We start from the raw sequence: 10,508 nt of genomic DNA, 5'->3' as shown, positions 1-10,508 counted from the left end.
CTTTCCTCTCCTCCTCTATGCAGTCTCTCCCATAGCCCCAAACTACTCTACATAGGGGTCATGAGGGTTTCAGTCCTCACAATAAAATATTTGAGGAGACCGGGCTTCCACAAAGTTGTTTGGAATTCCCATTCAAATGGTGTGTGTGCACTGCATCATGTGGGGTGGGGCTTACCTGGGCCCCCACAATATTTCATTCAAGTTGGCACCCCTGCTGCTCTAGATTGTTGGAGGTCCCTTCAGAGTAGATTGGGGGCATGAAAGGCTGCAAGAGGGAGCAGAGGAAGAAGTCCCACTGTCTACGTTGGTGTGACACTGGATATTATTCTTAGTCTACATTGCAAGCTGTAATTTTCAAGGCAGAATGATGTGCCTGTCAATATCTTTTTGAATTTTTTTTTCCTGCTGAAAAATAAGAATACTGAAAACTGGTGTGCAAAGTCAACATTCACCTCAAATAATTCCCAGTGTGAGATCTGTTTTGTGATTGAACTAGCAATTAAAATGCAGCTGGAATGCAAAAAAAGAGCATCTGAGCATATGGTAGATGCATTTAGTTGTAAATGAAGCACACAACAGAAATCACTGGCTCAAAATGTATTTGTTTCGATTACTTTCCTGCCTTATACCGGGGCTTCATTGATTAAAGATTACCATATGTCTTTACAAGAGTTGGTCTTCCTAGGAGGAAATCATGCAAGGTTTCTGATATATTTTTTTTGCCCAAGATGCCCAGAATCATTAATAGCCAAGTAAGCATTTGAACCTCGGTCTCCAACCCAAATGCTATATTCTCTTTACTCTGTAAACTACACTGGCTGAAATTCTTAAATAAGCAGTATTTTTGTGTACACTGAGAACTCTCGTAGGTGTAACTGGACGCAATTAATGTCATATTTCCACCAAGCATACTGGTGGCCTTTGCAGCCTTGAATTTCTTTACCTTCAGTTTCCCTCTTCTTCAAGTCTCCTAAAAATGGTACTTTTTTTTAAAAAAAAAAGCCCACCTAAGATCTCATTTGTTCCTGGTGGAGTTTTTCGAGGTGGCACCCAGATTGTGAAATTCAGCCCAGGAAACCTTGTTTTACAGCATTAGCTAAGAATTGTGCTTTTTAAGCCTGTCTTATACAGTGGTACCTCTAGTTATGAACTTAATTTGTTCTTAACCTGAAATTGTTCTTAACTAGAGGCATGCTTTCACTAATGGGGCCTCTCACTATTTCCGTTCTCATCCTGGGGCACCAGCTCACAATTTCTGTTCTCATCCTGGGGCAAAGTTCTCAACTCGAGGTAACTCTTCCAGGTTAGCGGAGTTTGTAACCTGAAGCATTTGTAACCTGAGGTATTTGTAACTTGAGATACCACTGGTATAGACAAAATTACTGTTGTGTGTATTGCTTTTCATACTAATCCTTGCACTTTAATTTTTATTTTGTTTTATTGTTAAATTATTTTAGTTGCCTTGAAGGCCTCCGTTAAATAGGGCAAAAATGTGGTGAATATACATAATAAAGCTCTTTTTTATTTATTATAAATTGTGGTGATAATATGCAATATAAGGACAAAATTTAATCTTAATATCAACCTTACTGAAAAGCCTTGGGATAAATCGAACTGAAATATAAAAGCAAAATGACAAAGGATTTAAGGGTACCCTTCAGTATTAATTAAGCAAACATCAATAGCTTTAATGTTTGTAAGAGCCATAAAGCAAGACAGAGAAACCTTTCAGGACAGAGAAACCTTTCGGGATGTAATTAGTACAATTTTTGCTACCTTTAGTGGACTATAACCATAAAAAGCAGAGCAATATTTACCATTACTCTTATGTTGTCAGTTTGAAACAACAAGAAGATGAATCAGAATTAAGTGTTCAACGGTGCCCTAAGAAAATATTTCCGAAGTCGTTATGGGGTTATTGCTTAGTGGGCTTTAAGGGAAGGCAGCAGGAGAATGCAAGGAAATAAAGTGAATGGAAAGGTACCGTTTTCAAGAAAAGCTAGGAATTCACACACACACAGCTTTTTTCTAAATCACCATTTTATAGTTCAAATCAGAGGAAATACAGTAAATGGACAAAAGTACAAAGATTCACAAAAGGGGTATGTGTACCCCTGCATCCCCCCCCCCCAGAAAAAAGCACTGTATGTATATATACACACATAGATATATAGATACAGATATATATACATATACACACATACATATATATACACACACACATGTGCAAGGTATTTAGTAAGATGGATAGATACAAAGAGGACTGAGCTCTGGCATCTTTAAGAGCTGTACAGAAGAGAGAATTTCATCAGGTGTAGCTTATATGGGTACCCTAGTACTCATCAGCCTTCTACTTTTACAGTGGTACCTTGGTTTACGAACTTAATCCATTCCGGAAGTCCGTTCTTAAACCGAAACCGTTCTTAAACCGAGGCATGCTTTCCCTAATGAGGCCTCCCGCCGCCAGTGCCCTTCCACCATTCGGCTTCTGTTCATAGACCAAGGTAAAGTTCACAAACTGGGACACTGCTTCCAGTTTTGAGAAGTTCGTAAACTGAATTGTTCGTAAACAGGGCTGTTCTTAAACCGAGGTACCAATGTATATTAACAGACAATGAAGGGTGCAGAAGGTCTTTATGATAGAATGGAGAGGTGACACCAAGAAATAAGAAATTCCAGTGGCCAGCAAAGTATCTACCTATGTACCATTTCACTTCTATGGCATGAATTCTATAGTGTGAATGACACTATGAGCTTTTCCGACTTTGTGAATTGCAAGTTTTTATGGAAAATATCATCAGTAGGTTTGCGTAGGTGTAATGTTCCCAACGTGCTCCTCGTGATTAGACTGGCAATATGACATGTATTTGCATGCTCCCTAACTTCTCAGACAAGTTAAATCTTCATGGCCCAAGCTATGCTCAGTGCTAAGTAAGAATGCTCTGTAACTAGATTTTGAAACCAGTGTTTAAATGGACAACCAAACATTAGTTATGAAGAAAGCCAGGGTTTTCTTTAGTCAGTGGTGAGGCGGGCATAACTATCACCATGACAGATAAGGAAATTCAAGCAGGAGACAAGAAGAAAAATGAAAGGAATATATATATATTCCTTTAGTTATTTTGTAAACCAAGCATCTGCTTAATATTAAAGAGCATACTATCATACACACCTAATCATATGATACAGATAAAACAAAGGAACACTTTAGTTCCCTAAGGACATAATTTATTTCAATGGTTTAATTCAAGCAAAAGCCTACTGTTTTCTTTAAAAATAAGCAATGGTATCACATGCATTCTGAACATTGAATTCCTACATTGAAAATACTCCTTGTATTTTCACAGGCTGCATTATTTTTACAATGAGATGTAGATGTTGCACATATTTAACATGCGTGCCAACATTTTCAGACTTCTTGTTATAAGTTTCAATGTTATAAGGCACCAACCTTAATTGAGTTTTGGGGTCAGTTGAAGACCTTTTTTGTCACTTCCGGTTGGCGCCGGCGCTAATGGCGGCTCGCTCTCCGTTCTCCGGAGAGAGAGCTGCTCCGCGAGTTTGGGTCTGACCGCTACGGCGAAGCGGGGACCCCTAAAATCACAGGCGCGGAAGCCTGTGAGCAAGGAGACTCGGTGGGCATCGTTTGCGCCCCCTTTTACTGCGAAAGAGCCTTTTTAAAGGCTCCGGAGGAGCATCGGGGGAGCGCAGAGCTGAGAGTCGCTACCCAGCTCGTGGAGTGAAGCCGCATCGCCATTAGCGGAGAGCGCCGACTTCTTCCTGTTATTTGGACTGAAAGAGATTCCCGTGAGTAGGATTGGCAACCCTTTCGGGACTTTAAATTTAACTTCTTTAAAAATTTGGCCGAAAGTGGGGACGGTAAACAAAGGAAGTCTGCCTTCCCCAGATTGCATGACTGCTAAAGCAACGGACTTGGTAAGCTGCAATTGACATCTTTTAAGAAAAATTTTTAAAAAAGGGATTAACCCCAGCATTGACTTAAGTCCCCCCCCCCTAGGGAGCAGGAACGGGGGGGGGGGGGGTGAAAAAGAAAGGAAACCTGCAGGGAAACTTTTTAAGGGACAATCTACCGCAGACTCTGTCTCTGGGAACGGACTGCCTGAGTGAAACACTTTGACAGGGAGCTGTCAAAGACATTGCAAAGAGGAGACTTTATTTGATACAATCTATTGAGACTTTGTAAAAATTATACGGTTGCAACTAAAAAGACTGAGAGAAGCTTTTAGTAACTTTTCCCTCTGAGGGTTTTTGGACTCATTGTTTCTTTGCTATATTGAAGATCTCAGCTCCCTCTAGAGGGTTGGAAGTAACAGTTGCAACACGATTGTTAACAATAAAGTCACTGGATTTTTCCATTCAAACCTGTTCCTGTGAGAACGACCTTGGGACATGAGCGGCCCTGGAGATGAGATAGCAACAAGATCCAAGTCTAAAGCAGCACATAAGAAAAGGGGCTCCTTATCAGGACTATTGCCAACAGGCCCAGGTGGACAGGAAAAGGGAATAAGTGCATTCATGGAGTCAGTGACGCAGGCATTATTGAAGATAAATGAATCTCTAGAAAGATTGAACAAACAGAGTACAGAAAATACTAAGCAACTGGCAGACCTAACGGCAAAATTGGATTTAAACACGAAGAGCGTAACGTCTAACACACAGATTATACAACAGTTGGTAGAGGAGAACGCCACAATAAGGAAAATTGCAGAAGAGGCTAAATCTACTGCGGAATCCACACAGGAAAATTTAGTTCCTGTTTGTAGGAGGCTTGACCAGCATGAGGCGACCCTTTCTTTATGGGACATGCAGCGTAAGGAGAAGAATTTAAGACTTAGGTTGGTTCCTGAGAGTGAAGGGGACAACCTAGTGGACTTTCTCACAAAAGAAATTTCAGACTTTTGGCAGGAAAACCTAGAGGGAACAGAATTTGAGATTAAAACCGCCTTCAGATTGGGTAGAAGGCAAGGCAGGAAGATCCCAAAGGACTGCCTGATTACTTTGAGGTCGAAAGAGGAGAGAGACAAGATACTTAGTTTGCATTACCAGAAAACACTCCAGATTCAAAACGTCTCTGTGCAAATTTACAGGGATATCCCAAAATATATTTTGGAGGTGAGAACTCAGTTCAAGACTTTGGTGGACCTGCTGAAGAAGAACAACATACCCTTCAGGTGGGAATTTCCACAGGGTTTGTCTTTCAACTTCAGAGGAAAGAAAGTCAAGATAAAAACTGTACAAGATAAAGAACAGTTCCTACATAAACACGGAGAAGACCTGGTGAAAGGGGTCCTCAACTCAACTGCAGACACAGACTTGGGGAATTTGACATTTGGACTCAAATCACCAACGGACGAAGAACAGCTGCAGGGTGCAGTTGGAGGTAACTAACCAACAATGTCTCTGAGAATTTTAACTTGGAACTGTAATGGACTGAACCTTCCCAGAAAAAGGCGTGAGGTCTTTCACATTTTGAAGAAAGAACAATTGGATCTGATTTGTCTACAAGAAACCCACGTGACAAGAGCACAGAGAAGATTACTTATAAATAAAAGATTGGGACAAGAATTTATCTCATCAGATAAAGTTAAGAAAAGAGGAGTGGTGATATACGCAAAAGAGAAATTGGCTCCAAGACAGATTTTCAAAGATGAACAGGGCAGAATCTTGGCAATTGAGATACAGATTCAAGGAGAAAAAATCTTGATATTTGGAATTTATGCACCAAATGAAGGGAAGGCAGAATTTTATAAGAAATTACATGAGACATTAACAAACTATCTGGATTATAAGGTGATCTTATTAGGCGATATGAACGGGGTCGTCTCTACAAACATGGACAAAGCACAAAGACAGGTGATCTCCAAGGACGGGAGACTACCTAAGACTTTTTTTGAAATGACTGACAACTTGGACCTGATCGACATTTGGAGAACAAGAAATCCCCTCGAGAGGGAGGGAACATTCTTTTCAGAATCACAGATGACCTGGACAAGAATAGATCAAATATGGATTACTAGTGGGATGGCTCCTAAGATAAAGAAAGTGGAAATCTGCCCAAAGACATGCTCCGACCATAATGCAGTAAAGATGGAAATGAAAACAACAACAGCTGGCTCCTTCAGATGGAGAATGAATGACACCCTATTTAAAGATCCAGAGGTGTACCAAAAGGCCCAAAAGACTTTGAAGGACTATTTTGAGATAAATCTAAGGACAGAAGTGGAGAAACGAGTGATCTGGGACGCAAGCAAGGCCGTGATGAGGGGTTTCTTGATACAGCAGAATTCCTTGAAAAGGAGGAAACAACAGGAGAAGAAAGATAAAATTTTGGAAAAGATAAAAGACAGTGAAAAGAAATTGAGATCTAACCCAAAGTCACATGAGATCTTGAGACAAATCAAATTGTACCAGAAGCAATATATGGAATTGATGAACCAGGAGATTGAATGGAAAATTAAACGAATGAGACAAAAGACATTTGAATCGGCAGATAAATGTGGGAAACTCCTGTCATGGCAATTGAAGAAGAGACTGAAATTGAACACAGTTACAAGCTTGGAGGTAGATGGAAAGAATATTTCGAAACCAAATGAGATCAGCAACTGCTTTCAGAGCTATTTCAGAAGATTGTATGCACAAGGGCCGGAAAACGAAAGAGACATTGAAGAATTTCTTAAGAAATATGGATTACAAAAAATTTCGCAACAAAGTATGGCGTTTTTAAATGAGAAAATAACTGAACAAGAAATTGAGGGTGCCATTCAAAACATGCAACTGGGGAAATCTCCAGGGCCAGATGGACTAACCTCCAGATATTACAAAGCCTTGAAAGATTGGATAATTCAGCCACTTAAGGAGGTTTGTAACGAGATATTAGAGGGGAAAAGGGCACCTGAGACGTGGAAAGAAGCCTTCATCACACTTATACCAAAGACTGAGGTTGATAAAAAACAGATCAAAAACTACCGCCCTATATCACTACTTAATGTGGATTACAAAATTTTTGCAGACATTTTGGCAAAAAGATTAAAGAAGGTGCTGGTGGAGGAGATTCATAAAGACCAGGCAGGCTTTCTCCCGGGTAGGCATATATCTACTAATGTAAGGAATATAATTGACATTATAGAAATGTTGACAGTGAACATTAATACGAAGGCAGTTTTAATTTTTGTGGACGCGGAGAAAGCCTTTGACAATATATCTTGGAAATTTATGAAAAAGAATCTCCATGGGATGGGGGTAGGCCAAAGGTTTGAAAATGGTATAAGTGCAATCTATTCTGAGCAAAAGGCGAAGTTAATTGTAAATAATGTGGTTATGGATGAATTACCTATAGAAAAAGGGACACGTCAGGGGTGCCCAATATCCCCATTACTTTTTATATCGGTCCTGGAGGTCCTGTTAAATATGATTAGGGGAGATCAGCTGGTAAAAGGGATTCAGGTCGGAGCCAGACATTACAAATTAAAGGCTTTTGCAGATGATTTAGTACTGACCTTGCAAGAGCCAGACACTAGTACCAAAAGAGCTTTGGAATTAATTCAAATATTTGGCCAGGTCGCAGGATTTAAGTTGAATAAACAAAAAACCAAGGTACTGGAAAAGAACTTAACAAATGTTGAAAGGGAAAGATTCCAAGAGGAAACTGGGTTAGTGGTGGCAAAGAGTGTAAAATACCTGGGGATTAACATGACATCTAAGAATGTGAACTTATTTAAGGACAACTATGACAAGTGCTGGACTGAGATAAAGAAAGATTTAGAAATATGGTCAAACCTGAAGCTTTCCTTGTTAGGTCGAATTGCTGTGATCAAAATGAATGTATTGCCTAGAATGTTATTTTTGTTTCAGACATTACAAATTGTTGATAAACTGGACTGTTTCAAGAAGTGGCAGAAAGACATATCTAAATTTGTCTGGCAGGGCAAAAAGCCCAGAATTAAGTTTAAGATACTTACTGACTCTAAAGAAAGAGGGGGGTTTGCCCTGCCGGACTTAAGACTTTACTATGAATCGGCAGCTTTCTGCTGGTTAAAAGATTGGCTACTTCTTGAAAATGCAGACATTCTAGATTTGGAAGGATTTGATAATAATTTTGGTTGGCATGCATATATCTGGTATGACAAGGTTAAAGTGTATAAGGGTTTCAAAAATCACATTGTCAGGAAAGCACTATATAATGTATGGATACGGTATAAAGATTTATTGGAAAACAGAACTCCCAGGTGGCTTTCACCTATGGAGGCTAAGGAGGTAAAGAAACTTAATATGACAACCAATTGGCCGAAATATTCTGAGATTTTAGAACAAGAAGGTGGTGAATTTAAATTACAAAGTTATGAGAAAATAAAGTCCAAGGTACGAGATTGGCTCCATTATTTTCAAATAATGGAGGCCTACAAACAAGACAGGAAAATTGGTTTCCAGGTGGAGAAATCGAAATTAGAAACAGAATTGTTAGAACCCAATACTAAGAATTTATCAAGAATGTACAACTTGCTGTTGAAGTGGAATACAATAGATGAGACAGTGAAGTCTGCTATGGTTAAATGGGCACAGGACATAGGTCATGACATTATGTTTGCTGACTGGGAGCAGTTATGGACCACAGGTATTAAATTTACGGCATGCAATGCCTTACGAGAAAACATAATGAAAATGATTTATAGGTGGTACATGACCCCAGTCAAGCTTGCGAAGATTTATCATTTGCCCAATAACAAATGCTGGAAATGTAAAGAGACTGAGGGTACCTTTTTCCACCTTTGGTGGACCTGCCCAAAGATTAAGGCCTTCTGGGAAATGATTTATAATGAAATTAAGAAAGTGCTTAAGTGCACCTTTAACAAGAAACCAGAGGCATTTCTCTTGGGTATGGTCGGCCAGTTGGTGCCGAAGAAGGATAAGAATTTCTTTTTGTACGCTACTACGGCAGCAAGGATTCTTCTAGCAAAGTATTGGAAGACACAAGAGCTACCCACGCTGGAGGAATGGCAGGCGAAAGTGATTGACTTTATGGGACTGGCAGAAATGACCGGCAGAATCCGTGACCAAGAGAAAGAGACTGTGGAAGAAGATTGGAAGAAATTTAAGATGTATCTTAAGAATTATTATAAAACTGAGGAGTGTTAAAATGCTGAGGGAAAAGAAGACGTAGAATTGCAGCGATAATTGGGTTTAAAATTTAGGGTGGAATAGAGAAAGAGGACGAATTTATATTTAATTGGGCAAGATAGGTTGCTGAATAATGGTACTAAACTAAGGATGCAAAAAGGGAAAGGTATGGGGAAGTCCGGGAAAAGAGGGCTATGAAAATAAGGTTATGAAAATATGACTTTTTTGTTTGTCTGTTTTTTGTTGTTTTTTGTTTTTGTTAAAAAATTGGAAATTAATAAAAATCTTTATAAAAAAAAAAAAGAAGACCTTTTTTGTCAAGTATGCACAGACTTTAAAATCTAACCTTTGGGGAGTGTGTGTGTATTCTGTTGTGTACTGATATTTTCACATTACTGTGTTTTAATATATACTGTTTAACACATATACCTTTAAATATATTTTGTTTTAATTTACAGTCGTACCTTGGTTTTTGAACAGCTTAGTTCTTGAACGTTTGGGCTCCCAAACGTCGCCACCCCAGAAGTGACTGTTCTGGTTTGCAAACTATTTTTGGAAGCCAAACATCTGACGGGGCTTCTGATTGGCTGCAGGAGCTTCTTGAAGCCAATCAGAAGCCGCACTTTGATTTTCAAATGTTTTGGATGTCGAAAGGACTTCCGGAACGGATTCCATTCGACTTCCAAGGTACGGCTGTATATTATAAACAAACTTGGAATTTGATAATGAAAGGGGTATATCTAAAAATAAATACTCTTAATTGAGTCTCCCATTCCAAATGACTTAAGCATTTCTCTCTTACATGCACATACACAAAATGAAAACCATCCTGGCGATGGTTTGAATCATGGGTAGGCAAACTAAGGCCCGGGGGCCGGATGCGCCCAATCACCTTCTAAATCCGGCCCGTGGATAGTCCAGGAATCAGCATGTTTTTACATGAGTAGAATGTGTCTTTTTATTTAAAATGCATCTCTGGGTTATTTGAGGGGACTGCCTGGTGTTTTTACATGAGCAGAATGTGTGCTTTTATTTAAAATGCATCTCTGGGTTATTTGTGGGGCATAGGAATTCGTTCATTTCCCCCCCAAAATATAGTCTGGCCCCCCACAATGTGTGAGGGACAGTGGACCGGCCCCCTGCTGAAAAAGTTTGCTGACCCCTGGTTTGAATGGCTCTTAGCTCTTTAATGAAACCTTATTTCCTCAGCTGAATTAACACATTTAGATAAGAATGTATCATAACTTCCTACTGCCGTGGTAGGAGTAACAGGTCCTGATGGCATTTAGCTAAGAGTTCGTCTCTGCTAACAAAAATATACAACTTCTTCCCAAGATCAGCCTTGGTACCTGAAAACTGGAAAGTGGCCAAGA

At 39.5% G+C, this 10,508-nt stretch overlaps 1 protein-coding gene across 3 annotated transcripts in view; it reads right to left on the bottom strand.

Moving 5' to 3' along the window:
• The window catches only part of KCNJ3 (potassium inwardly rectifying channel subfamily J member 3), a 113,777-nt gene that overhangs the window by 29,798 nt on the left and 73,471 nt on the right, over positions 1-10,508 (bottom strand). The gene's annotated exons all lie outside the window — the stretch shown is intronic.

Source organism: Podarcis cretensis (genome assembly GCF_951804945.1).
Source record: "Podarcis cretensis genome assembly, chromosome: 1".
In the NCBI taxonomy this organism is placed as follows: domain Eukaryota; kingdom Metazoa; phylum Chordata; class Lepidosauria; order Squamata; family Lacertidae; genus Podarcis; species Podarcis cretensis.
This window is presented reverse-complemented; position numbering and strand designations above follow the sequence as displayed.